We start from the raw sequence: 9,298 nt of genomic DNA, 5'->3' as shown, positions 1-9,298 counted from the left end.
ACCGCAGAGGTGATCAAATACCACCAAAAGAAAGCTCTATTGTGGTGAAAAAATGATAAAAATTTCATTTGGGTACAGTGTTGTATGACCGCGCAATTGTCATTCAAAGTGCGTCAGTGCTGAAAGCTGAAAATTGGTCTGGATCGGAGGGGGATTTAAGTGCCCTGTAAGCAAGTGGTTAAAAGCAAAAGCTAGCCCCAAATAATTATATGCATTATAAGGGGGAGACAAGAGCATTGGAGTGTGGAGTTCCCCTTTAAATGCAAAAACTAGGCAAAATAAAAAATATGCATTATAAGGGGAAGACAAGAGCATTGGAGTGTGGAGTTCCCCTTTAAAAGCAAAAGTTAGCCCAAGGAAATCATATGCATTAGAGGGGGGAGGTTAAATGCCCTTTTAGGAGGAGCTAGAGGAGCGAGAGTCTTTTTACATCATTTTAACAAGGTACATGTCACATGTTGGCAACGTAACATACAAACATGATCTGTGTGCAAATCTCCTTAAAAAAAAACATAAAAGTGAACCAGCGTAAAAATAAAAATGTCAAGTTTAGCGGTGCGCCCGTTCAACCCATGCAAATGCATTTACGTTGCTTGACATTTACTAAGATTTTGCCGGCGCAGTGAACCAATGCATTTGAATGTGCGCAAATGCCGCTTGTGCATGCGCAGTGCATAAATCGACCTCACGCAGTTCTAAACATACTTGCAGGCACAGCAGGCTTCTTCAGAAAAAGTTACTTTCTCATTCTATTTTGGGCATATTTGTTACTTGGGCAGTTATTACTATACTTCTGCACATCACCCCACATCACCCCCATAATATTGGCACTTCAAGATTTTTTAAATTTTGATTGAAGATGCCCCACGCCACGTCCATAGTGGCGCACTGATCGCCTTCTCCCATGTGCCGAGATTACTATAGTAAATGGGGAATAGCGATGTGTTACCTGCGCAAACGTTTAGTAAATACGAAAACGTGCGTTGCGTCATGGCGTGTGCATCAACTCATGGCGCAAACAGTTTGTATATCAACCCCCTAATCTTATGTTAGTCTTCCAAATAAAAACTTTTGTAAACGAGAAAAAAAAAAAAAGAAATGGGATGTCTGGGAAAAAGGACAACAAATAGGACAGATAACAACTAGAAAAGCTACAATTTCTGGGGAAATTGTCTGAAGTGTTCTTGCCTCCACCTACAGTATAAAAAGATATAAAAACAACTCAGCGCTGACACAAGAACAATAGAAAATAAATGCAAGCAAGCACGAAGGCAAATTCAACAAAAACCTCAAAAGTCATATAAATAATAAAAGTGCTGCGCAAATAAATTGTCCATTCAATAGTAAAACAAAACAATCAAAATAAAAATAAAAATAATAAAATAGGGAGATGAGATGGGAACACCAGTGGATGGTAAAAACGCCAAGGATAGGATCAAAGGTGACTGAAAATCCCTTCACCATATATGGATGGCCCCTCACCTGCAATCTTCGACCTGAAACAGGTCACACAGCATGTACACCAAACAGAAGGTAAGCTGAAAACCGGGCGATAATAGCTTCTCATATGCTGCTCCCACTCTCATCAGATGGCATATAGAAATGAAGCATAAACAATATAGTGCTCTCCGTTTCTAAAGTTTATTGCCTTATTTTCTTTCTTTCTTTTTTCTTCTCTTCCTTATTTCTCTCTTATTATCATTTCATAAGGTACTGCGACAAAGTACCCCATAATCAGTGGGTCCTACACTATCCATGGAGTGGGAGAACCTGCAGAGAAATAAGGAAGAGAAGAAAAAAGAAAGAAAGAAAATAAGGCAATAAACTTTAGAAACGGAGAGCACTATATTGTTTATGCTTCATTTCTATATGCCATCTGATGAGAGTGGGAGCAGCATATGAGAAGCTATTATCGCCCGGTTTTCAGCTTACCTTCTGTTTGGTGTACATGCTGTGTGACCTGTTTCAGGTCGAAGATTGCAGGTGAGGGGCCATCCATATATGGTGAAGGGATTTTCAGTCACCTCTGATCCTATCCTTGGCGTTTTTACCATCCACTGGTGTTCCCATCTCATCTCCCTATTTTATTATTTTTATTTTTATTTTGATTGTTTTGTTTTACTATTGAATGGACAATTTATTTGCGCAGCACTTTTATTATTTACTCCACCTACAGTAGTCTACAACTGGAGTGGGCGGAGTAACTGGGTGGAGTGGCTTGAGTAACTGTTGTGTGGTTGGAGTGGCTGGAGTAACTGTGAAAAGTGTTAAAAAGCTTAATATTTTAAAAAGTATAAATAGTAGTAAAAAAGTTGAAGAAGTCCCATCATTAGCTGAAAGAGCTGAACATTTTTTTCAAAAATGATTTTTTTTTTCAAAAATGATTTTTTTTTAAATCATTAGTTTTTTTTTTTTCATGGGGTGGTCATAATGTTTTGGCTGATCATGGGGTGGTCATAATATTTTGGCTGATCATGTTGTGGTCATAATGTTTTGGCTGATAATGGGGTGGTCATAAATTATTTGGCTGATCATGTTGTGGTCATAATGTTTTGGCTGATCATGTTGTGGTCATAAATTATTTGGCTGATTATGGGGTGGTCATGATGTTTTGACTGATCATGGGGTTGTCAGCTTTTGTCACCTCCCACTCTAGTTTTGAACATTTCGCCATTCATTCCTATGGGACCAATTTCGCTGCAAAAAGGTATTTCGTGAACCATTCGGCGAAACGTTCCACAAAGTAATAGCACACCAGTTGGGAACAATCCACACGTTTCGGTATATTACTGTCTATGTAGTGTAAAAGCTGTGGGAGGAGTTAGGGTGGTAAATTTGGCTATAATAAGAATAATAACTAGAAAAACTACAATTTCTGGGGAAATTGTGTGAAGTGTTCTTGTCTCCACCAATAGTCTACAACTGGAGTGGGCGGAGTAACTGGGAGGAGTGGCTTGAGTAACTGTTGTGTGGTTGGAGTGGCTGGAGTAACTGTGGAAAGGTTGGACTGTGCAGAGTAACTTTATGGAGTGGGCAGAGTAACTGTGTGGAGTGTTTGGAGTGAGTAAAGATAGTAAACATTACACTAACCAATTGATTGATCAAATTTAAAAAGTGCACATGACAAGCTTGATAGAGTGAGAAATGCAATGCTAAGCTTTAATGCTATAATTCCACTCAGAGCTGTGTGGGAGGAGCTATAATTCCACTCAGAGCTGTGTGGGAGGAGCTATAATTCTCCTCAGAGCTGTGTGGGAGGAGCTATAATTCCCCTCAGAGCTGTGTGGGAGGAGCTATAATTCCCCTCAGAGCTGTGTGGGAGGAGCTATAATGTTAAAATTCCCCTCAGAGCAGTGTGGGAGGAGCTACAATTCCCCTCAGAGCTGTGTGGGAGGAGCTACAATTCCCCTTAGAGCTGTGTGGTAGGAGCTACAATTCCCCTCAGAGCTGTGTGGGCGGAACTATAATTCCCCTCAGAGCGGTGTGGGAGGAGCTATAATTATCCTCAGAGCTGTGTGGGAGGAGCTATAATTCCCCTCAGAGCTTTTGTCAGCTCCCACTCTAGTTTTGAACATTTCGCCATTCATTCCTATGGGACCAATTTCTGTCTAATAACTGTGCAGTACTTCAAATGGTCGTATTTTAAAAACTATAAATCCTACAGAGAAGAGCTTTATATTGTGAGAAATGACATTTCAAAGGAAAAAAGTCATTTAAAACTACTCGCGGCTATTAATGAATTGCCGGTCCGACAATACACATAAAAGTTCATTGATAAAAATGACTTGGGAATTCCCCACAAGGGAACCCCGATCCAAAATTTTTACAAAAAATGGCATGGGGGGGTCCCCCTAAATTCCATACCAGGCCCTTCAGGTCTAGTATGGATATTAAGGGGAACCCCGGCCAAAATTTTAAAAAAAAAATGGAATGGGGTCCCTCTCAAAATCTATACCAGACCCTTCAGGTCTGGTATGGATTTTAAGGGGAACCCCGCGCCAAAATTTTAAAAAATGGCACGGGGTCCCCCAAAAATCCATACCAGACCCTTATCCGAGCACACAACCTGGCAGGACACAGGAAAAGAGGGGGGACGAGAGAGCGGCCCCCCTCCTGAACTGTACCAGGCCACATGCCCTCAACATTGGGAGGGTGCTTTGGAGTAGCCCCCCAAAACACCTTGTCCCCGTGTTGATGGGGACAAGGGCCTCATCCCCACAACCCTTGCCCGGTGGTTGTGAGGGTCTGTGGGCAGGGGGCTTATCGGAATCTGGAAGCCCACTTTAACAAGGGGACCCCCAGATCCCGGCCCCCCTGTGTGAAATGGTAAGGAGGTACAAAAGTACCCCTACCATTTCACAAAAAAAGTGTCAACAATGTTAAAAATGACAAGAGACAGTTTTTGACAATTCCTTTATTTAAATGCTTCTTCTTTCTTCTATCTTCTATCTTCTTTCTTCTATCTTCTATCTTCCTTCGGTTTCTTCCTCCATCTTCTGGTTCTTCCTCCGGTTTTCTCGTCTGGCATCTTCCTCCGCGGCGTCTTCTTCCCTTCTTCTCCTCGGGGTGCTCCACATCCATGATGGGAGGCTCCCGCTGTGTGACGCTTCTCGTCTTCTGACAGTTCTTAAATAATGGAGGGCGGGGCCACCCGGTGACCCCACCCCCCTCTGACACACGGGGACTTCCCTGTGGCATTCCACGTGACATCAGAGGGGGACAGGGTCACCGGGGTAACCCTCCGTTATTTAAAAACCGCCAAAAGATGAGACACAGCGGGAGCCTCCCATCATGGATGCGGAGTAGCCCGAGGAGAAGAAGGAAAGAAGACGCCGCGGAGGAAGATGCTGGATGAGAAGACCGGAGGAAGAACCAGAAGAAACAGAAAAACTAGAAGAAGAAGAAGATGGAGGAAGAAACCGAAAGAAGATAGAAGAAAGAAGAAGCATTTAAATAAAGGAATTGTCAAAAAACTGTCTCTTGTCATTTTTAACATTTTTGACACTTTTTTTGTGAAATGGTAGGGGTAAAAGTACCCCCTTACCATTTCACACAGGGGGGGCCGGGATCTGGGGGTCCCCTTGTTAAAGGGGGCTTCCAGAATCCGATAAGCCCCCTGCCCGCAGATCCCCACAACCACTGGGCAAGGGTTGTGGGGATGAGGCCCTTGTCCCCATCAACATGGGGACAAGGTGCTTTGGGGTAACACCCCAAAGCACCCTCCCAATGTTGAGGGCATGTGGCCTGATATGGTTCAGGAGGGGGGGCGCTCTCTCGTCCCCCCTCTTTTCCTGTGTCCTGCCAGGTTGCATGCTTGGACAAGGGTCTGGTATGGATTTTTGGGGGGACCCCAAGTCATTTTTTAAAAAATTTTGGCAAGGGGTTCCCCTTAAAATCCATACCAGACCTGAAGGGTCTGGTATAGATTTTGAGGGGGACCCCACACCATTTTTTTAAAAAAAATTGGCCGGGGTTCCCCTTAATATCCATACCAGACCTGAAGGGCCTGGTATGGAATTTGGGGGGGGACCCCCACGCATTTTTGGTTTGGGGTTCCCCTTAATATTCATACCAGACCCAAAGCCTGGTAATGGACTGTGGGGGAATCCCGGGCTGTTTTTATCAATGAACTTTTATGTGTATTGTCGGGTCCGACAATTCATTAATAGCCAGTGTCTTGCCCGGAAAGTTCCCCCGGCGGATAAGGACCCCCCCCTGTACTGCGCATGCTCTGCCCTTGCACAGTACGAATGACTACGGAGCCGCCTAAAGTCTCTGAAGTTGAACAGCTGATCGCCAGCTCTACACGGCGCCTGCACACTACATTCTGCCTTGAGTCCAGGTTCAAGCCCCACATCCAAGTGGACATAGAGTAAGACTAAAAATATGCCGAACGAAGCGAGGCCGTGCCTGAAGCGTGGCGAGCCCTGTACAGCTGACTCACGGGTGTTCATCTTCGGCTATTTTCGACGGCTCGTACTGCGCAAGCGCTGCGCCTGCGCAGTACAGGGGAGTCCTTTTCCGCCAGGGGGAACTTTCTCGGCAGAACACCAGCACTAGTGCTAGCACTTTTAAATGACTTTTTTATTCCTTTAGAAATGTAATTTTGCTGTCAGACTGTTCTAAACACAGGAAAAATGTGCCACTTTACAGGCATACTACAGACAACCCCCGGGTAAGAAATTTTAAGGAATATTACACTTTTATTGTTTTACTTTAAGCATTATTAAAATCACTGCTCCCAAAAAAACGTCCGTTTTTAAAACTTTTTTTGCACTGATCCATGTCCCCTGGTGCAGGACACAGGTCCCCAAACACTTTTTATGACAATAAGTTGCATATTAACCTTTAAAATTAGCACTTTTGATTATTCATGTTCGTGTCCCATAGAGTTTAACGGTGTTCGCACAAATTTTTTATCTGTTCGCATGTTCTGCTGCGAACCGAACAGGGGGATGTTCGGCCCATCCCTGGTTATCATTGAGAATCATGGGGTACAACTTGTCAAGCAACTAAGAGGTCCAAAGTCGCCCAACTGTGAAACAAGTCATATATATTTTAATAGAAAGGAGCTCTCATTTACATCAGCAGAACAAATGCAGGAAGTGATGTGTGCACATGGGCCAGAAGCAAATGTGTGGAGATGCCAAACAAATCAATGAACCCCACCCACACCAAATCTAACTACCATATCCACCCCCACATTGATTAAGCACAAGTACATATCATACCCTTATCTGGAAAATGAGCAGCACCTCCTCTTTGCTAAAGAGGGACCTTGCCATGTCCACCTAGATGGAGATCCTGACTAGCACAGGAACTTCCGGGTGATTACAATGACTTATTTCTGGGTCAGAATGCGAAACCACACTCTTTTGATCGCTGCTACGAATATTTGATCACAACCACTATTAGAATTTCATTATTTTTGTTTATTTGCAGATATGCAAATTCGTATTTCTACTAATGATATTTAAAGGCGTTCAATAAGAAATGATGTCCCTGGGTTAGCAGCAGGTGAATGACAAAAACAAAAGGCCCAATTTGAGCCCTGGTTCACACTGACAGAGGGAGGAAATCGTTCAGCTGAAATCACACACTTTCATTCCCGCATGTCAGTCCTGACTGGAGGGGGAATTTCAGAGACATCTGTGCAGGTTTCTGCACTGATATCAATACAAATTGTACCCCAAAGTCGCACCAATTAAAACAGTGCAATTGTCACCGCTTTGACATGTCAAATCGCACCAATGGAAACTAAAGCTGACACATACAACACTGCCTATCCACCAGCTGAATTCATTACCTGCAATTCTCCACAGCTGTTATATATAAAGATTCCACCTTTATCATTTACTTGCAGGTGTGCAGAAGCCTAGGTTTACATTGGAGCGATTTGTCATGCGATTTGAGAGATCAAATCGCATGACTATTGAGAGCAATGGCACTGTTCCAATCGATGCAACTTTTTTTTGTAGCGCCGCACCAATTTGCTAAAGTAGTTCCTACACTACTTTTGCCGATTTCAGGTGCGACTTCAATAGAAATTTGTGTATGAAGCCACACGGATGTCTATCAAGAAGCACCTGAAATCACGCTGACCGTGCTACTTCAAGTGAAGTAGCGCGATTTCAAAGTAGCATCAATGTGAACCAGGGCAAAGAGATTAGTTTTTTGGTGCACATATACATATTGAAATAAAATATAAGAGATATTGCACTTTCCCAAAACCATCACCCACAAAAACTAAAGAGAAAGAAAAGTAGAAGGAAAAAAATAAACCACAACAACAAAGCTCAATAATGTACTTTTATTTTACCAGCAGAAAAAAAAATTACATTCATTTACTAGCTTCCAAAAAATGTGGACAGGATATATGGTGCTACATTTAGCAATGGGATTTTAAGGGCCTTGCTCATAGGAGCTTACAATCTAAAATTTGACAAAACCTTAGAGTGGACACAGCTTTAATTTCAGTGTATAATGGGCAACACATCACATTTTTATCTGCAAGATTATAGAAACATACTTAACAGTCATTCTTACAAAGCATTCCAACATATTACAAAAGACTTATTCAAAACACCCACCACCAGCCTACAGTCCACACATACGTTGGTGACCATGTTCTGCTGGAAGCTGCATTTCGGTGTACACGATTAAACAACAAGATCAAAAAGAGTAGGTCAGCAGATGCTTCCAAACGATGTTTGCATGATTAGACAGGAACAATACACCCACAACATTGACAGCATGGCCACATAAACCCACTTTTGATTGAAAAAATGCACAAGAATTTCATCAAATATGCCTAGTTGGGCATTTGTCAATATGCACAATATCATTCATTCTCCTCCTCCCCCCCCCCCCCACACAAATCACAGCAAAAAACCTGACCTTCTCAGGCCAAACAAACCCCCCTACTGCAGGCCTTTATATAAGAGAGGTTGTATTGTTAGCACACTGACACACCCAATAGAAGTACACGCCCACCAGTATCTTTCAGTCTGTCTCTTCATGTATGTCTAAAGTGTTTGCAATTGATGAGCAGGAACAATACTATTCCCAACTGTGTTAGCCCTTGGCTATGTGCATCAAATCTCCAAAGTCCAAAGATCCAAAGATCAAAGTCCATTTGCATCCACAGGCACATAAACAAAGCAACAGTTTTCTAAGCATATGTACCCATGCAGTGTAAACCCTCAAATTTGAAATGTCCAAGTCCCTGGGCATGATTAGTACTAATAAAGATTAACATCAGTCCCTGGCTGCAATGAGCTCCCAATCTAAAGTCCAAAATTAACTTTCTTACATTAGAACCTATTTCGACAGGAGACAAATAGAATGCCAGCATGTCTTTGGATTGTGGTGAGAAACCCACACAGGGAGAACATATAAACTTCAACACAAGGATTAGCATGTTGGGGAATTGAACCAACATCCCAGGTGCTGCTAGACAGAACTGCTACCCACTTAGCCACCAGAAGCCTCACACATGTTCTCTGCATCTCTGTGGTGTGAACCAGCCCTAAGTCCATAGCCATGCTTAGTGTCACAAGTAATATACAATATATTGGCCTAAGTATTGGGACGCCTGCCTTTAAACGCATGTAGCACTTACTCTCGGTGGAGCTGCTGGTTTAAAGCGGGCTGTTACCTTCACTCTCAATACCTCTGTTTCACCGGCATCGGGTCTAGGGTCCCGTTGAGTTTACCTCTGGACAATATAAGCACCAAACACATGAGTATATTTTCCAGTGCTTTAATGAACAAGTAATAAAGGAAGTAGCAGGAAATA

Source organism: Aquarana catesbeiana, linkage group LG06 (assembly GCF_042186555.1).
Source record: "Aquarana catesbeiana isolate 2022-GZ linkage group LG06, ASM4218655v1, whole genome shotgun sequence".
Taxonomy (NCBI): Eukaryota; Metazoa; Chordata; class Amphibia; order Anura; family Ranidae; genus Aquarana; species Aquarana catesbeiana.
The sequence above is the reverse complement of the archived record's forward strand: the minus strand, read 5'-3'. Positions refer to the sequence as shown.